Source organism: Mauremys mutica, chromosome 9, assembly GCF_020497125.1.
Source record: "Mauremys mutica isolate MM-2020 ecotype Southern chromosome 9, ASM2049712v1, whole genome shotgun sequence".
Taxonomy (NCBI): domain Eukaryota; kingdom Metazoa; phylum Chordata; order Testudines; family Geoemydidae; genus Mauremys; species Mauremys mutica.
Window position 1 is genome coordinate 43,119,019 of NC_059080.1, and position 20,688 is coordinate 43,139,706.

Sequence of the window (20,688 nt, forward strand, 5' to 3'; positions counted from 1 at the left end):
GGGGTTATGAGGCAGTTTGACATTATTGTACAGGCACAGTGCAATCAAATGAGTTCTCCAGGATAATGTTCTCACACTAAATACTTGGAGGATTTATCATGATTGACCACTTAGTGAGAGACTCCACTATCTGAAAGGAATGTGCTCAGCCTGACATGGCTTATGAAATATTCTGTAGGCAAACAGCAATCTGATTAGTGGGGCAGACACCCCATTCTTCGTCCTCAGCTTCCAGACCCTTGGCTGGCCATTCCTAGACCCTTCCCTCTTGGAAGATGTACTCTGGGTGTTTGATGGTCGCTTGTTTCCATGTGAAAAATGAATTTATTCTCACTGACATGTGAGCATCCTCTCTCCCTATTCCACCCTTTCCCTGGTCCCTAAGGGTGTGACTGTGCTGGAGCTAAAGGTGGAGTCTCCAGCTCAGGTAGACTTATCCACAATAACTCTGATTGAGCTAGTGCACTAAGTAGTGGTGTAGCTGCAGCTGCGAGGGCAGTGGGAGGGGCTAGTGACACCGAGTGCATATCTAGGATCTTGCACAGGATTGTACTCATGGCGAGTAGGCCATCCCCCCAGTCATGCCACCATGGCTACATTGCTATTTTTAGCACATTAACTCAATCTGACCTTTCTCTGATCCCCTGCAGCTGGGATCAGCTCAGTGGCAGCCTCTGACAGTCCACAACAGATATTAGGCTATTTTCATATTCTCCGTTAGGCCATGATTTGGGGGTAGTATGGGTCAACTGCAGGGGTAGGCAACCTATGGCATGCGTGCCAAAGGCAGCACGTGAGCTGATTTTCAGTGGCACTCACACTGCCTGGGTCCTGGCCACCGGTCCGAGGGGCTCTGCATTTTAATTTAATTTTAAATGAAGCTTATTAAACATTTTAAAAACCTTATTTACTTTACATAAAACAGTAGTTTAGTTATATATTATAGACTTTTAGAAAGAGACCTTTTAAAAACGTTAAAATGCATTACTGGCACAGGAAACCTTAAATTAGAGTGAAAAATGAAGTCTCAGCACGCCACTTCTGAAAGGTTGCCGACCCCTGGTCAACTGGTAATGTTCTGTACTAAGAACTATACTCAGAATGACCACTAGGGGGCATTTTATACCCATTGTGTGCATAGTACTGTCTAACAGCCATAGTTCCATGATTATAGAAACCAGCCACTGACAGAGGTGTGTTAGATTACTGCTAGCCTCTGGGGATCAACTCTTTGATCTCATATGGCAGGAGGAGGGATACATTTGAGACACTATGAACTAATGGTCTGATCCATGTAACAACACCTCTGTTCCTAATGATTCCCATATGTGCAGACTTTGCCTGTAGATGTTCACTAAGCTGGTTTCAGAGTAGCAGCCGTGTTAGTCTGTATCCGCAACAAGAACAGCAGTACTTGTGACACCTTAGAGCAGGCCTGCACAACATGCGGCCTGCGTGGGCTCACTGTGTGGCCTGCAGGCAAGTGGCGGGCTGGGGCTGCTGGGTTCACCCCTGCCCAGGGTCGGGGGCCCACCTCACGTGTACGCTCTGCGCTCCAACTGCCCTAACGGACAGAACCGCACGTGTCTCCGTCTCCCGCTCCCCCCGCCTGGCGTACAGCTGGTGCGTCACTTCTGGGGCCCGCTGGGCATGAGGCAGAGCCGGTAAGTGCTGAGTGATGGGAGGGGTGCCTGGCCTGGGCTCGAGCTGCAGCTGGGGGTGGGGTGGGGACGACTGGACCGAGACCCCCTGTAAAGCCCCCCTTTGGTTGGGGGCAGGGCGGCTACTGCGCTGGTTGGTCCCAGGGCGGTCTCCGTAGTGATACGGGGGGAGGGGGCGGGGGGCTGTTGAACTGTCCGTGGGCAGCCAGGAAATCCCCGGGGGAAGACGTGTGCGTGCGTGTGTGTGTGTGTGTGTTGTACATGCCTTGCCCCGACTGCTGCCCCCTTTCCTGGTCCAGGGACCTTCCTCCTCCCTAGCCCCTAATCACACTCCCCCCACTCCCCCCATGGCCCCTGTGTTTGTGTGTTGGACAGTCACATCCAATCTCTTCTCACTGCCCCCCCTTTCCCCTCCCCTTAGTTCAGAGCCCCAGAAAATCCCTACAAACTGTCACCCTTTCCCCCTCCCCTTATTTCATGGGGGATGACGAGACGAGCGGGCAGGCAGGCAGTGGCGGCGAGGCTTTATACTTTGGGGGTGAGGAGGTGAGGAGCCGAGCGGCAAGTCAGTGGCTGGAGGGGGGTTGTTTCTGTGGGGCCGGGCGGCGCTGGCGCGGGGGATGTGTTTTGTAGGGGGCTGGGTGGCGCTGGGGGTGTATGTGTTTCGGTGGGGCTGGGGGGGGGTTTCGGCCCTCAGCTGTTTTCTTTCGAGTAATATGGCTCTCACTGCTTTATGAGTTGTGCAGGCCTGGTCTAGGCTGAGGTTGATGGTCGGATGGAAATTGTTGAAATCATGGTGGAATTCCTCAAGGGCTTCTTTTCCATGGATCCAGATGATGAAGATGTCATCAGTGTAGCGCAAGTAGAGTAGGGGCGTTAGGGGATGAGAGCTAAGGGAGCGTTGTTCTAAATCAGCCATAAAAATATTGGCATACTGTGGGGCCGTGCAGGTACCCATAGCAGTGCCACTGACTTGAATGTATATATTGTCCCCAAATGTGAAATAGTTGTGGGTGAGGACAAAGTTCAGCCACCAGGTTAGCTGTGACATTATCGGGGATAATGTTCCTGATAGCTTGTAATCCATCTTTGTGTGGAATGTTGGTGTAGAGGACTTCTACATCCATATTGGCCAGAATGGTGTTTTCTGGAAGATCACCGATGGATTGTAGTTTCCTCAGGAAGTCAGTGGTGTCTCAAAGATAGCTGGGAGTGCTGGTAGCGCAGGGCCTGAGGAGAGAGTCCACACAGCCAGACAATCCTGCTGTTAGGGTGCCATTGCCTGAGATTATGGGGCATCCAGGATTTCCAGGTTTATGGATCTTGGGTAGCAAATAGAATACCCCTGGTCGGGGTTCTAGGCATGTGTCTGTACAGATCTGTTCCAGTGCTTTTTCAGGGAGTTTTTTGAGCAGATGGTGTAGTTTCTTTTGGTAATCCTCAGTGGGATCAGAGGATAATGGCCTGTAGAATGTGGTGCTAGAGAGCTGTCTAGCAGCCTCTTGTTCATATTCCAAGCTGGTGATTGCCATATGAGTCTCAGCCTTGGAAAGTCATGCTTTGTAGGGATTGTGCATTACCGATATTAGACATTGTTTCCTCCAATGATGTAACCTGCAATTTAAAGAGAAAGCAGCCCTGCTCAGTCACTCTCTGTGGTGTAATCTAGATGTATGTTTAGTTAAATACAGTCCTGCCCCAGTGTGATAACGGGCTATGTGACGTTCACACTCTACAATCTGAGTCATTCAGCAACAGGGATGGAGGAAAACACAGCATCTCAGGCAAACTGCTGAAAGAAGAACAACGTCAGGAAATGGATGGAGCCATGATTCGTTGTGTCAGAAAATCAATGTCAGTGGGTCTTGCACTCCATTCAGCATTCTTATCCTACTTATAAATCCAAGTGGGAGCAAGACAGCTAATGGAGTGGGTGGTGCTGCAGAATGATACAAATGCTGCTAGACTCTGTAAACATCAACATACAGAGAGCACTTAAAATACTAGTTTGATAACACATCCTGACCGGATGGTCATCTTTCTCCTTAAGAGTAAAGAAGAGATCAGTCTAGCACAGTGGTTCCCAAACTTTAACAACCTGTGAACCCCTTTCGCTAAAATGTCGTCTCGAGAACCCTCTCCTAAAAATGAATATTTACAGGGATTTTCTCCTTTACCTGAGTATAAATTATAAAAGAAGTGATCTTGGAAATATAAAATTTGTTTTTGACATAATTATTATAGACTTTATTATTAATTATTATTTATCATTACAGTATTTTTATTACATTATGAAAACAGCAACACTCTTCCAAGATCTCACTTTCGTAGCTTGTATCACTTTGAATAAACCTGTTAGAAGACAAGGCTCCTATGTTTCATCAAGGAGTATCAGATGTAAAACAGCATGAAGGTATTTAAGACGCCAACTCAAAGAGTTCCTCCTACACAAGCATTCGAGTCTTGAGCAGTCCAGGCAAACGAGGCACATTACAACAAAGCTTAGCTGCCTATTTTATTTTAAAAAACAGCAAAATATATTCTCCTCCCTTTCCATTTCTTATAAGAAGTCTTGAAGTTTAAATCTCCTCAGTGTGATAGATTATACTTGCTTTGATCTGCTTAGCTCTTGGAAGTCCAGGGGCTCCGGGCTGCTGGCCCTGTGCTGCCCAGGGTCCCTAGGGACAGCTCTGTCCGCCATTAGGGAATTTTTTCCCGAGAACCCCATGTAACATTTCGCGAACCCCCAGGGGTTCACGAACCCCAGTTTGGGAACCACTGGTCTAGCACTGTGAGCCTAACTGCACTGAGTAAGCAGAAGCTGCTAATACACATGTGTTTACAAGGACCTCGTGCACAGAACAAAGAAAAGTAAATGAGCTGTGGGTGCTCAGCGTTATTGGAAATCAGGCACTTAGACACCTAAATATTGCCTTAGATGCAGGGCTTAAATTCAGCTGGAGGTTAGGTCAGCATGCTGGGGTTAGGGCAGCATGCTATATCTCTCAGGAGTGTGGATTTCATACCTCCGAGAGACATAGCCATGCTGATGTAAGTTTTCAGTGTAGACCAGCCCTTAATGTCTACAGGGCAGATACCCACAACATAGGTTGGAGACATTAAGGTCTTGGCAAGATCTTCAGAGTGTTTTTTTCTTCCTACCAACATCACCTCAGTCTTGCCTGGGGTAAGTTTTAGCCAGCTGTTTTTCATCCATGATTTCATGATTGCCAATATTTATGCTAGTCTGCCAATGTAATATTCAGTCACCCAGCCCTGGTTATTGATAACCCAAATAAGGAATCTCTTTTCATTCCCCATTTTTTATTGTATAAAGTGTTCCTTTAATCTTTTTATGGGCAGATTTTTCCAAGATGAAAGCTGATAGTTCTGTATGATTTCCTACTAAGCTCTCAGTAGAAATGTATCTTTGATGACTTCAGTGAGGCTAGATGTTTTCTGTTGTCTCTATCTGAAGTTGCGGTGAAGACAACTTAGGAAATGCAGTTGACTCCAGTGATGATTTAACTAGGAATTCTTCTCTTTTTCCCAGCTAACAGTACTATAGTCTGCATTTTGATTTGTGGATCAGGCCTTCTTACTGATAGAAGAGTGTTTGATGGTTATTTCTGGAACAAGCCTCTGTCAGCCTTCATTAAGGTTTGTTACTCACAAGATGACTTATTATGCAAGCACTGTGCTTACAAAATAGAGATATTGCTATTTTTTTCTTGGCTATGAATTGCTATCTTGTTATAGTATTCCCTTCCTTATTTGGACTTACTGATTGGTGCTTATCTTTTCCCATTTCTCTTTATTAGTTTTTGATGGAATGAACACAACATTAAGAATATAAACCTAAATACCAGGTACAAAGCAAGAGTGCAAAATATGTATGTAGTGCCTAGATCAGTGGTTGGCAACCTTTCAGAAGTGGTGTGCCGAGTCTTCATTTATTCACTTTAATTTAAGGTTTCGCGTGCCGGTAATACATTTTAATGTTTTTTAGAAGGTCTCTCTATAAGTCTATATATTATATAACTAAACTATTGTTGTATTGTAAAATAAACAAGGTTTTCAAAATGTTTAAGAAGCTTCATTTAAAATTAAATTAAAATGTTGATCTTACGCCGCCGGCCTGCTCAGCCCGCTGCTAGTCTGCGGTTCGGTTCACGTAGGCCAGTAGCGGGCTGAGCGGGGCCTGCGGCCAGGACCCCAGCTGGCAAGGGTCCAGCAGCCAGAACCCCAGACCAGAAGCAGGCTGTGCGGGGCCGGTGGCTGGGACCACAAACCAGCAGTGGGCTTAGCAGCTCATCCCGCTGCCGCTAGGGGTTCCATCCGCCGGCTCCTGCCAGCCAGGATCCTGGCTGCCAGACCCGCTCAGCCCGCAGCCTGTCTGGGGTCCTGGCCATGCCCACATACAGTGGGGTACCTACCTTCTCCCTGGTTCTGGCCCAGTCTCTTCCTCTCTCTGCACTGAGCTGAGGGTGGGAGTGCACTGAGCACAGGGCTGGGGGTGAAGGGTCTGGCCAGGAGCTAGAATGAGGGAGGGGGCTCAGGGTTGGGGCAGGAGATTTGGGTGTGGGGGCACTTATCTGGGCAGCTCCCATTTGGTGCGAGGGGTGCAGGTGGGAATGTGGGTGTGTGCAGGAGCTCGCGTTTGATGCTCAGGGTGGGGGTGGGGATGTGGGGGGTTCATGGGATGTTGGGGGGCTGGGGATGTGAGGGGGGTGCAAGAGTCAGGTCAGAGGGCTGGGGGCATGTGAGGGGGTGCAGGTGTCAGGGGGAGGGGCTGGGTATGTGTGGGGGTGCCAGAGTCAGGGCTGGGGTCATGGGGGGAGGTGAAGGAGTCAAGCAGAGGGCTGGGGGTGTATAAGGGGGCTACAGGGCTCAGGGCAGGGGTCTGGGGTGTGTGCGGGGCACAGGGCTCAGGGCACAGGCCTGGGGGCAGAGGGCTGGGTGTGTGTGATGGGGGCTCTGGGCAGAGGGCTGGTGGTACATGAGTGGGGCTCAGGGCAGGGGGCTGGAGGAGATATGCCCTTATTCCACCCCCCCTTCCCCAAGGCCCTGCCCCCGCTTCTTCTCTGCCTCCGCTGGGAGCAGCGAGCACGCTGACTCTGCTCCTTCCCGACCCCCACCCTCACAAGGGCCATCAGCTGATCAGCCGGCAGGGAGGGAGGGACGGAGAGGTGGAGGAGGGGCAGGAACCCAGCACACTACAGGAAGAGGCAGGGGAGCTGGCAGGACCAAGATTCTGCCCCCTGCCCCTTGCTCCCTGCCCCCCGGGGTGGGGGAGGGAGGGCGGAGAAGAGTGGGCCGGGTCGGCTGGGCAGGATTTTTAATGGCACCGCTGCTGCCTGCTGGAGTCCCGGCAGGCAGCAGCGGTGCCATTAAAAATCGGCTTGCCATAGGTTGCCGACCCCTGGCCTAGACAAATGCCAGCTATATTCCATATCTCTTCAGCTCATTCAGTGTATGAGTATAATGATGTCTCTTTAATTGATTCCCCCTCTGCATTGTCTCCTAGTTAACCAGCTACAAACACTTGACCAGAACAAATCACACAAAACATAGAAGAACTGATTCTTTCCCCAAATACTCAGTCCCTGCTGGAGAGACTTGTCCCTACTGGGTGTGAAGGTTGCAGATATCTGGAGACATCTAGACAGGCTTATGTGTAGTTCTAGGGAGGAGCCAGTGGCTGTGGTATATATAGGTACCAGTGACATAGGGAGAAGTGGGAGAAAGATCCTGGAGGCCAAATTTAGGCTGCAAGGTAAGAGATTGAAGTCCAGGACCTCCATGGTAGCATTCTCTGAAATGCTTCTAGTTCCACACTCAAGGCCAGTTAGACAGGCAGAACTGCAGTGTGTCAATGCGTGGATGAAACAATGGTGTAGGGAGGAGGTTTAGATTTATTAGGAACTGGGGAACCTTTTGGGAAAGGAGGAGCCTATACAGGAAGACTTGGCTCCACGCCGCCAACTAACCAAGAACAGAACCAGATTGCTGGCATATAAAATTAAAAAGGTTGTAGAGGAGTTTTTAAACTAAGGGCTGGGGGAAAGCCAACAGGGGCAGAGGAGCACATGGTTTGGACAGAGACATCCCTTAAGGGAAAATCTGTTAATGGGGAGTCTCTATGTCCTATTAAGGAGGAGAGGATGGAAGATGATAAAGTACAGGTAGTATTATCTGATGAGAAACAGTCAAATGAAAGAGAGTCCTATTCAATTATATCGCATTATGGCAGATAGCTAGAAAGTGGGAAATTTTATAAGTGCTTATATACAAATGCTAGAAGTCTAAATAATAAAATGGGTTAACTTTAGTATCTGATATTAAATGAAGATATTGAAATAATAGGCATTACATAAATTTCATGAAATGATGATAATCAATGGCACACGGTAATACCAGGGTATAAAATATAAAGGGATGAGAAAGTAGGTCATGCTAGTGGGGAGAGTGGCACTATATGTGAAAGAAAGCAGAGTGTCAAATACAGGGGTGACAGTAACTTTAAAGGACTTATGGATACATCGGAGTCCTGAGCAGGGGCATGGCCTCAACTGGAAGAGGCAGGGCCTTTCCAGATTTAAAGGCCCTGGGACTCTGGCTGTGGCTGGGAGCCCCAGGGCCTTTAAATCACCCCGGAGCTACCAGCTACAGAGGTGGCTGGGAGCCCCGGAGCTCAGGGGGGAATTAAAGGGCCCAGGGCTCCGGCCGCCACAGCAGCCGCTGGGGTGAGAGGGGGAGGAGCTTGGCTGCCAGTGTGTGCTAAGCACCCACTAATTTTTTTCTGTGTGTCTCTCTCTCACACAAACACACACACACACATAGAACCCAGTTTAACTTAGTGAACAGCAACCACCCCCAAGCACCCCTCCCCTCAAACCCCCCAACAGCATTAGCATAAAGTCAAAGAACAAAGAAAAGGCCCTTTGTTGTTTTCTGGGTCTCAGCAAGTGTGGAATAAGTAATTACCTATCCCCTCAGGCACCTCCCTCCCTCTCCCCATCTAGCTCAACACCAGAACTGTGGAGTTAATTGAGGTGCAGAATGGATTTCTTCTTGCTATTCAGTTCCTTTAAAAAGTGCCTTTTGATTTATTTTTCCAGTGGCTTGAATATAGGCAATTGCAATTTCTCCCTTATTGAAGGGAAATTAGCCCATCAGAGGTGGCCTTCATTCTATCCTTTGTGCAGTTCCAGGCTACAGACACAAAGGCAGCCTCGTCACTTTGTAAAAACAGACTGTCTATGTTATTTTTGGGAAGGGGGGACGGCGGGGTTAGAAAGCAAGGCCTGGATGGAAAAGTTGTTGGGGTGGTGGTTACCCATGCTGCCAGGACTCCAGGAGCAGAGACGCATCCATAGTAAGCTGATTCCTGTTCGCAGGGTTCCGCTTTGGAAGCAAACTCCAGTCTTTGCTGTGGGAGTAACTCGGTGGCAGCAAAACTGCATTTCAGCAAAAGGGCAAGCAAGGTCAAGAGACTGAAATCAGTTCATCCCTCCTCCCCCGGGGATCACACACCCATGTTTCTAAATGGCCACAAGACAAGAGTTAATTTCTTGGACCACAGGCAAAGTGATGGAGATACTGTTACGGCAGCAGCTAGATTCAATAAATTATTATTTCATCCTCCTTGTGCCAGTGCAGTGCACAGGGTGGATACTAGCCGCTTCCATCTGCTCAGTGGTGTTCGGATCAGCTGTCTGGCCTGCCATGCTAAGAGTTCTTCTTAGGCTTTCTCCTGGGTTCCCTCGTTGCCTCACACCAGTTTGTTTCCACCTGACAGAGAGTCTGTGTCGATATCCTGAGGACATGCCCCAGATACGTCCAGCACTTCTTACTGTTGCCAACTCGCATGAGTCTCATGATAATTATGGTTTTCCTTAAAGCCCCAGCTCCTGGAGCCAAGTGGAGATGTGATGATTTCAGCCTTTATTCATAAAGAAAAAATAAGTTTCTAGCCCTCGTGGCTGTGGAGAAAGTTTCCAAATGTGACCCCAGTGCACCCTAGGGCTCAAAAGGCAGAAGGCAAATGAAAATAATCCGCCATTTATTATTTTTACCTAATCTTATGATTTTTAAAGCCAATATCATGATTTCTGATGAGCCTGACTCATGATTTTTAACATTTGGGGTTGGCCGTATTGCTTCCTTCTGACTCTGGTGGAAACAAGCTGCTGGTTGGTGATTTCATGGATCTCTTTGTTGTCCCGAATCTTCCATAGTCACTTGTTTTCGAAGGCATCTACTTTTCTGTCCAATGTTTTGGTAGATCTCCAGTTCTTGCAGCTTTATGTTAGCACTGAGATTACATTTGAACTGAAAATTCTCAGTTGTGCTGATGCTGTGTATCTTCTATTTCTATTAAATTTAGTAAATGCTACGGATAGCTTTCCTATCTTTGATGCCACTTCTTTTTTGAGGTCTCTATTGGCCATTATGGTGCTGCCCAGGCAGATGAATTGTTCTACTGACTTGATATTTTTGCCTTCTAATATGATGTTACTGCTTGACTCCTAGGTTTCAAGGATATTGTTTCAGCATAACTAATTTTGAGCCCTGTTTGGCCTGTTGTTTTGCCAGATTATCTGTCTGTCTTTGTTAGTAACTTTTCAGGGGAGTTGCTCAGTAGAGCAATATCATCAGCAAAGTCTTGGTTTTTTTGGCATTTGCCATCTACCCGTATTTGTGTTGCTCATATCCAATCTATGATAATGCCAAACAGAGGAGATAAAAAGCAAATGCTGTGTCATGCCACTGTTCACACTGAACCATTCTGTTTTCTGGTTGTTCACCCTTACAGAACACTTTGCATCCCTGTACAAAGCCTTAGAATAGAATAATAGAATATCAGGGTTGGAAGGGACCTCAGGAGGTCATCTAGTCCAACGCACTGCTCAAAGCAGGACCAACCCCCAACTATCCCAGCCAGGGCTTTGTCAAGCCTGACCTTAAAAACCTCTAAGGAAGGAGATTCCACTACCTCCCTAGGTAACCCATTCCAGTGCTTCACCACCCTCCTAGTGAAAATTTTCCCTAATATCCAACCTAAACCTCCCCCACTGCAACTTGAGACTGTTACTCCTTGTTCTGTCATCTGGTACCACTGAGAACAGTCTAGACCCATCCTCTTTGGATCCCCCTTTCAGGTAGTTGAAAGCAGCTATCAAATCCCCTGTGATTCTTCTCTTCTGCAGACTAAACAATCCTGGTTCCCACAGCTTCTCCTCATAAGTCATGTGCTCCAGCCCCCTAATCATTTTTGTTGCCCTCCGCTGAATAATTTCCAATTATTCCACATCCTTCTTGCAGTGTGGGGCCCAAAACTGGACACAGTACTCCAGATGAGGCCTCACCAATGTCGAATAGAGGGTTTGTCATCTGCAAACTTGCTGAGGGCGCAGTCCACGCCATCTTCCAGATCATTAATGAAGATATTGAACAAAACCGGCCCCAGGACCAACTCTTGGGGAACTCTGCTTGATACTGGCTGCCAACTAGACATGGAGCCATTGATCACTACCTATTGAGCCCGATGATCTAGCCAGCTTTCTATCCACCTTATAGTCCATTCATCCAGCCCATACTTCTTTAACTTGCTGGCGAGAATACTGTGGGAGACCGTATCAAAAGCTTTGCTAAAGTCAAGGAATAATATGTCCACTGCTTTCCCCTCATCCACAGAGCCAGTTATCTCCTCATAGAAGGCAATTAGGTTACTCAGGCATGACTTGCCCTTGGTGAATCCATACTGATTGTTCCTGATCACTTTCCTCTCCTCTAAGTGCATCAGAATTGATTCCTTGAGGACCTACGCCATGATTTTTCCCGGGACTGAGGTGAGGCTGACTGGCCTGTAGTTTCATAGATCCTGCATCTTCCCTTTTTTAAAGATGGGCACTACATTAGCCTTTTTCCAGTCATCGGGGACCTCCCCCGATAGCCATGAGTTTTCAAAGATAATGGAATCACTGCAATCACATCCGCTAACTCCTTTAGCGCCCTCGGATGCAGTGCATCTGGCCCCATGGATTTGTGCTTGTCCAGCTTTTCTAAATAGTCCCAAACCACTTCTTTCTCCACAGAGGGCTGGTCACCTTCTCCCCATACTGTGCTGCCCAGTGCAGCAGTCTGGGAGCTGACCTTGTTCGTGAAGACAGAGGCAAAAAAAGCATTGAGTACATGAGCTTTTTCCACATCCTCTGTCACTAGGTTGCCTCCCTCGTTCAGTAAGGGGCCCACACTTTCCTTGACTTTCTTCTTGTTGCTAACATACCTGAAGAAACCCTTCTTGTTGCTCTTAACATCTCTTGCTAGCTGCAACTCCAAGTGTGATTTGGCCTTCCTGATTTCACTCCTGCATGCCTGAGCAATATTTTTATACTCCCCTCTGGTCATTTGTCCAAGCTTCTACTTCTTGTAAGCTTCTTTTTTTGTGTTTAAGATTAGCAAGGATTTCACTGTTAAGCCAAGCTGGATGCCTGCCACATTTACTATTCTTTCTACACATCGGGATGGTTTGTTCCTGCAACCTCAATAAGGATGCTTTAAAATACAGCCAGCTCTCCTGGACTCCTTTCCCCCTCATGTTATTCTCCCAGGGGATCCTGCCTGTCAGTTTCCTAAGGGAGTCAAAATCTGCTTTTCTGAAGTCCAGGGTCCGTATTTTGCTGCTCTCCTTTCTTCCTTGTGTCAGGATCCTGAACTCAAGCATCTCATGGTCACTGTCTCCCAGGTTCCCATCCACTTTTGCTTCCCCTACTAATTCTTCCCTGTTTATGAACAGCAGGCCAAGAAGAATTCTGTCCCTAGTTGGTTACTCCAGCACTTGCACCAGGAAATTCTCCCCTACACTTTCCAAAAACTTTCTGGATTGTCTGTGCACCACTGTATTGCTCTCCCAGCAGATATTGGTGTGATTGAAGTCCCCCATGAGAACCAGGACCTGTGATTTAGTAACTTCTGTTAGTTGCCAGAAGAAAGCCTCATCTACCTCATCCCCTGGTCTGGTCGTCTATATAGCAGACTCCCACCACGACATCACCCTTGTTGCTCACACTTCTAAACTTAATCCAGAGACTCTCAAGTTTTTCTGCAGTTTCATACTGGAGCTCTGAGCAGTACACTTCTCACTTACATACAATGCAACTCCTCCACCTTTTCTGCCCTGCCTGTCCTTCCTGAACAGTTTATATCTATCCATGACAGTACTCCAGTCATGTGATTTATCCCACCAGGTCTCTGTTATTCCAATCACATCATAATTCCTTGACTGTGACAGGACTTCCAGTTCTCCCTGCTTGTTTCCCAGGCTTCTTGCATTTGTGTATAGGCACTTGTAAGTGTGCGGGACTCACCCCTGTGGCACCTCCTGCTGGTGTCCTGGGAATTAATTCTTTTTCCAGCTCCAGTGCGCCCTCTGCAGGCCAGTGTCCTGCTGCCGCTGGCCCTCGTTTGTCCATCCCCGGACCCGGTGCCCCTTGTCTCTGGGGTGCTGCCCCCTGGCAATACCCCCTCAGTCTCAGGGTCTCCCCACCCAGGGAACCCCCAACTCTCTATCCCCACCTTGCCTCAGTCATGGGCTACTGCCAGTCACCACCTAGCCCCCGCTCACTGGGGCAGACTGCAGTGTAAAAGCCACTCATCATAGGCAAGGTGGGTTTGGACCAGCTGCCTCTGCCTAAGTCTGGGCTGCCCCTCTGCAGCCCTAGTACCCTTTCGTGGGCCCTCACCTCGGCCTGCAGCCTGGGGCTCTGCTCAGCTCTGCTAGGCTAGAGCTCCCCAGCTCCCTCTGCCCTTCCCCAGCACTGCCCTTCCCCAGCATCCTAAATCCCTTAACTGCTCCAACTGCCTTTGTTAAGGAGTTTGGAGTGGGACACTGACTGCTCAGCCAGTGCAGTAAACAATAGCCTTGCCCACCCACACGACCGCCAGCCCTGGCTAAGCACAGCCTGTTCATGTGTAGCATGTGGTAATGACTGCACATCGACCCGGCCCAATATCCTGCAGCTCTGTCTACAAGCCAGCTTGGCAGAATTAATGGGCTTTCAGTTTAGACTTGCGCTCTTAAAAATCTGTTCCTACCTACTGGTAATAACTAATTTGGAAGATGTTATTGAATTAATAATATTGATGTCCCCTTCTGAAGGTCGGGCTGGGAATAAAGTCACATGATGATATTAATGTTAATACTAAAATTAATTACCCGTCGTTTTATGTGTGTTAGTGATTTGATTATAATGCTCTTTATAACCGTAACGGAAGGCCAGTGACTGATATATTCCCATTCTTTATGAATGTAATTAAAAAGAAGGCATTTTCAGGTATTTTTTCACAAATAACACACTCCAAAGTCCAATCCACCTCTGCTGTGCACAATCTGCACTCCTTTAGCAAGCCTCGTATTTGAAATTATGGTCTCCTGCCTGACGTAAATCAGGCCAGATAGCAACCATTTGTGTTATAGCTTTCCCCCTGCTTCCTCCTGTCCTCTCCAAACATGAAAAGCACATAAAGACTTTACCTGTGAACTCTTTGATGAAGCCCTGCACACGTCTGTGTTGGACACCACCCAGCAACACAACAGTCTGTTTTGTGTGATTCTGAGGGCAGGTGATGGCATCTCTACTGTGGGAAATGTGTGTGTTTGTGAGAGAGGATCAGCAGGAGCAGGGAGGGGTGTGTGTATGTGCAAGCTGGAGAGTGATGGCACTGGCTCTTGCGGAGAACTCCACATCTGTTGGTTGCCATTGTGTGTATTCTTGTGTACTGTCACCAATCCTAAATGTTAAAAAATCAAGAGTCAGCTTCCCCCCCTCTCCAGTCGTGAATTTAAAAAGCAAGGAGTGTGATGCTCTCTTTATTTACCTCAGGGTTGCACACAGGTCACATGGCAATTCTGGCAGCCCTTGTGAGGAGGGGGAGAGCAGGCTCCTTCCCCCAGGGCTGGCCTTAGGGAAAATGGCACTGTGGGCAAATGCATATTTTGGTGCCCCTGCTCCAGCACATATTAAGCACTGGCTGGGTGGCCAGAGAGTGGCGGCTGCTGGCCAGGTGCCTGCTCTGAAGGTTGCACTGTCTTCAAAGAGTGGCATAGTATAGTATTGACACACTCACTTCTGCACTGCTGCTGGTGGTGGCGCTGCCTTCAGAGCTGGGTGGCCGGAGAGTGACAGCTGCTGGCCAGGAGCCCAGAGGTGCTGGGGCTATGAACTGTCAAGCCTTGGCACAAATTAAGCACTGCCACCCCTTCTTCCCCCCCACTGCCTTGAGCTCCCTTCTGCAGCCTTGCACACCAGACCCGCCCCGGTCCTTGCCTCTTGCTCACAGTGCCACCCTGACTGGCATCCTGGGCAGTCGCCCACCCCTAAGGCCAGCGCTGCTCCCCCCACCCCCAGCTGCATGGTCGCACTGCAGCCTTAAGTGCCCGATTCTGCCCTCTGACTGCTGGCAGGTGGTATACTGTCCACCAGGATCCCATGGGGAGGGGCAACTTTAACTGTGATTCCAGGGGCTATGTAGGCACCTGCAAACTCTAGGTTTTTTGGCAGATAATAATTTAGAGATTAGCTGAGAGGAGCACTGTGTGTAATTCCTATATAAAGAAATAAAAAAATATACAAACAGCAATTAAAGCCACATTTTAAGTTTATATGTAAATTTAGAGCAATTAGGAAATAATACAGCAAGATATTCTCAATCCCAAGCCTTGAGGTATCAGTTTTGGAGCCTTAACACAGATATCAGAAATGCAAGTTTGATATCTTGTACATTATCTCACTTAAACTGTGTACTTTCTCTGACACACTCTGTGTTACTGCCATTATTTACTCTATTTTAGTCAATTGTTTTTCACTCCACTAAAAACGTATTCCAGTGATTGGAAGACTATGCTAAAGTCAATGTCTGTTCATGGAGGAGCAAATAACATGTGCTGTCACATATGGAAGCTCTGTTGTTCACAACGGGTCATAGTATCAATGCATTTTTCATAAACAAGCATCTGAAAATATTAGGTAGTGGCAAGAAGTGTTATAAATATTGCTTGACACAGTTAAAACTTTAGCTGGTTCAGGTTTCCCCTTCCACGGCCACCGTGAAGTGCTGGAGAGCAACCATTGTGGTATTTACTTTAGCATCATTAAGCTACTTACCAGACATAATACAACTTTTGCTAAACATATCAGTGACACCAAGAGAATCAAATACTTCAGCAAGACGCAAAAAGAACAGGAGTACTTGTGGCACCTTAGAGACTAACAAATTTATTTCAGCATAAGCTTTCGTGGGCTACAGCTCACTTCTTCGGATGCATAGAATGGAACACACAGACAGAAGATATTTATACATACAGAGAACATGAAAAGGTGGAAGTAGGCATACCAACTGTAAGAGTCCAATCAATTGAGATGAGCTATCATCAGCAGGAGAAAAAATCCTTTGAAGTGATGATCGAGATGACCCATAGATGTCAGATTTGTGTCCATTTATTCTTTTGCGTAGAAACTGTCCGGTTTGGCCAATGTAATGGCAGAGGGGCATTGCTGGCACGTGATGGCATATATCACGTTGGTAGATGTGCAGGTGAACAAGCCCCTGATAGCATGGCTGATGTGATTAGGTCCTATGATGGTGTCACTTGAATAGATATGTGGAATCATAACATTCAAAAACCAGTGGGAGAACACTTCAGCCTCTTTAACCACTCAGTGACAGACTTGAAGGTGGCAATTTTGCAACAAAAAAACTTCAAAAACAGACTCCAAAGAGAGACTGCTGAACTCGAATTAATGTGCAAATTAGATACAATTAATTTAGGTTTAAACAGAGACTGGGAATGGTTGGGTCATTACACTAATTGAATCTATTTCCACATGTTAAGTTCTTCTCACACCTTGTATGGGTCATCTCGATTATCACGTCAAAGGTTTTTTTTTCTCCTGCTGATGATAGCTCATCTCAATTGATTGGACTCTTACAGTTGGTATGCCTACTTCCACCTTTTCATGTTCTCTGTATGTATAAATATCTTCTGTCTGTGTGTTCCACTCTATGCATCCGAAGAAGTGAGCTGTAGCCCACGAAAGCTTATGCTGAAATAAATTTGTTAGTCTCTAAGGCCTGGTCTACACTAGGAGTTTGTCGAATTTAGCAGCGTTAATTCGACTTAACCGTGCACCTGTCCACACCAGGAAGCTAATTAGTTCGACCTAGAGGGCTCTTTAGTTCGAATTCTGTACTCCTCCCCGACGAGGGGAGTAGCGCTAAATTCGACATGGCTATGTCGAATTAGCCTATGTGTGGACGGAAATCGACCTTAGTAGCTCCGGGAGCTATCCCACAGTGCACCACTCTGTTGACGCTATGGACAGCAGTCCGAGCTTGGATGTTCTGACCAGCCACACAGGAAAAGCCCCGGGAAAATTTGAATTCCTTTTCCTGTCTGGCCAGTTTGAATCTCATTTCCTGTTTGGACATCGTGGCGAGCTCAGCAGCACCGGCAATGATGCAGAGCTCTCCAGCAGAGGAGTCCATGCAATCTCAGAGTAGAAAGAGGGCCCCAGCATGGACTGACTGGGAAGTCTTGGCTCTGATCGCTGTGTGGGGCGATGAGTCTGTGCTTTCGGAGCTGCGCTCCTGTCATAGGACAGTTAGTTAAGGGTTAAGATCTCTTTTACCTGTAAAGGGTTAACAAGCAGTAACCTGATGAACACCTGACCAGAGGACCAAGCAAGGGACAAGATAATTTCAAATCTCTGTGGAGGGAAGGCTTTGTCTGTGTCCTTTGTTTGGATTGCCGTTCTCTCTTTGGATTTGAGAGGCCAGACATATTCTTCAAGTTCTCCAAGGTTTCCTGAAGTAGTTTCTTCTATTCAGTTTAGTGAGTATTAGAAGGCGGTTTAGTCTTATAATTGATTTCTACATTTGCAATTGTGTGTTTACTGAAGAAATATCTTTATTTCTGTTTGCTGTTACTTTGATTATTCTGAGAAAGGAGGGGCGGGGGAAACCTCTCCAGGCTTATAAGCTAGACCCTGTATATTTTATCCTGGTGATACAGAGATAGTGTACTTTTCTTCTTTCTTTAATACAATCTTTTCTTTTTAGAACTTGATTGATTTCTTCCCTTGTTTGGATTTTCAGGGGAAGGGGAGGGGGGAAAAGTGAATCCCTCTTTGTTTTGATTCAAGGAGTTTGAATCTGTGGTGATTTCTCCCAATGGCTAGGGGAGGGGGAAGAAAGTGAGAGGGGAATAGATTATTTCCCTTTGTGTTGAGATCCAAGGAAGTTGGGATCTGTGTTCCCCAGGGAAAGTTTGGGGGAACAGGGAGTGTACTAGACACTGGAATTTCTAGTTGGTGGCAGCATACCAGATCTAAACTAGGATTTTAGTTTAGAGGAGCCTATGCAGGTCCCCATCTTGTGAATGCTAAAGTTCAGAGTGGGGAATAAACCTATGACAGCTCCAAAAAAAGGAATGCAAAGACCTACGATAAGGTCTCCAAAGCCATGAGAGACAGAGGATACAGCCGGGATACAATGCAGTGCCGCGTGAAAATCAAGGACTTGAGACAAGGCTACCAAAAAATCAAAGCGGCAAACGGATGCTCCGGAGCCCAGCCCCAGACATGCTGCTTCTACGAGGCACTGCATGCCATTCTCGGTGGGTCTGCCACAACTGCCCCACCAGTGACCGTGGACTCTGACGATGGGATAGTGTCGATGGCCAGTTCCTCGGTGATGTTTGCGGACGGGGAAGATGAGGAAGGAGATGAGGAGGAGGAGGCAGTCGACAGCGCTTACAACGCTGGTTTCCCCGACAGCCAGGATCTCTTCATCACCCTCACGGAGATCCCATACCAACCCTTCCCAGCAATTACCCCGGACCCTGAATCAGGGGAGGGATCATCGGTAAGTGCTTTAAACATGTAAACTTTTATTATTAATGTAACAGGAATCTGAACTATGTGAAAAGGAGGTCTATATAAATGGGGATAGAACAGAAATCCTCCTGGGAGATCTCCACGAAGCTCTCCTGGAGGTAATCGAAAAGCCTCTGCATGAGGTTCCTGGGGAGAGCTGCCTTATTGGGTGCTCCGTGGTAGCACACTTTTCCGCGCCAGGCTTTCATGAGGTATTCTGGGAGCATTGCCTCCACGAGCATGGCAGCGTAGGCCCCTGGTTTGTGCTGGCTTTCACGCAGCATGCGCTCTCTATCTCCTTCAGTGACCCTCCTCAGGGTGATCTCGCTCGGCGACTCCTGCATCTAATTAGGGGAATTAGTGTAATGTTAGGCCTGGTCCAAAGTATTTTTAAAAAATCACCAGACAGACGCCATAGCAGAGACTCAGCACGCTGCTGTGTGACAAGCGTAACGGAAAGCCAAAGAATCAAATGGACGCTCATGGAGGGAGGGAGGGGGGACTGAGGACGCAAGCTATCCCACAGTTCCTGCAGTCTCCGAAAAGCATTTGCATTCTTGGCTGAGCTCCCAATACCTGTAGGGTCAAACACATTGTCCGCGGTGGTTCAGGGCATAGCTCGTCAATGTACCCCCACCCCCACCCCCAGAAGGAAAAGGGAAAAAAATCGCCTGACTCTTTTAAATGTCACCCTATGTGTACTGAATGCAGATGGTAGATGCGATGCTGCGGCACTGTACTGTAGCATCCTCGCCCCCCCTCCTTGGTGCAATATGGCTGATATCTGTCGTCATCATCAGCCTTGTGGCAGATGGTGTAGTGCAATAGGACTGGTATCCGTCCTCATCATCAGCCCGTGAGTGCTCCTGACTGGCCTCCCGGTCATTCCCAGTAGACGGTACAGAACGGCTGGTAACCGTCTTCATCATAGCAACAGGGGGCTGAGCTCCATCAGCCCCCGCCCTTCATGTGTAAAGAAAAGATTCTGTACTGCCTGGAGTATCGTAGCAGCAGGATGATGGTCTCCTCTCCCCCACACTGCTTAATGTCCTGTCTGGACTATCATAGCAGCTAGAGGCTGCCTTCCCCTCATTTCATTTCACTAACAAGTCACTGTTTCTTATTCCTGCATTCTTTATTACTTCAGAACACAAATGGGGGGACACTGCAACGGTAGCCCAGGAAGGCTGGGGGAGGAGGGAAGCAACAGGTGGGGTTGTTGCAGGAGCACCCCCTGTGAATGGCATGCGGCTCATCATTCCTGCATGATCTGACACAGAGCGGCTGTGCTCTCTGGTTCTCTGAAACACTGGATCTCTAGTACACTTGCCCCATATTCTAGGCAGGACTGATTCTATTTTTAGATACCATAAAGGAGGGATTGACTCGGGGAGTCATTCCCATTTTTGTCTTTTGCACCCCCAGCTGATCTCAGCCAGGGGCACTTATGACAGCAGCAGAAGGTATAGTGCAATAGGACTGGTAACCGACATCTCATTGCCAATTTACAATGAGAATGGCTGCTAACAGAATGGCTGCTAACCATCTCTGCTGTCATGCAAAAGCAAAGGAATGCTGCTGTGTAGCGTTGCTGAATCGCTTCTGTCCACGGCATCTAGTACACATACGGTGACAGTGACAAAAGGCAAAACAGGCTCCATGGTTGCCACGCTATGGCGTCTGCCAGGGCAATCCAGGGAAAAAGGGCACGAAATGATTGTCTGCCGTTGCTTTCCCGGAGGAAGGAATGACTGACAACATTTACCAAGAACCACTCGCGACAATGATTTTTGCCCCATCAGGCACTGGGATCTCAACCCCGAATTCCAAGGGGCGGGGGAGACTGCGAGGGGGTGGAACAGGGGCAGAGTTTATGCTTTCTGGATTGCCTGCAGCAGGAGTGCGCATGAGATAGGTGCTGTGCATGATCTTGTTCACAGAGACAGACTAGACTGTGTTCATTGTTTGCAAAAATGTATCTTTGCAAGGAATTCACTCCCTTTTTCCCATCACACAGCTTCGACTGTCTCCAGACCTGCCCCAGCATCCCCCTCACAGAGGCTGGCACAGATTAGGCGGCGAAAGGAAAA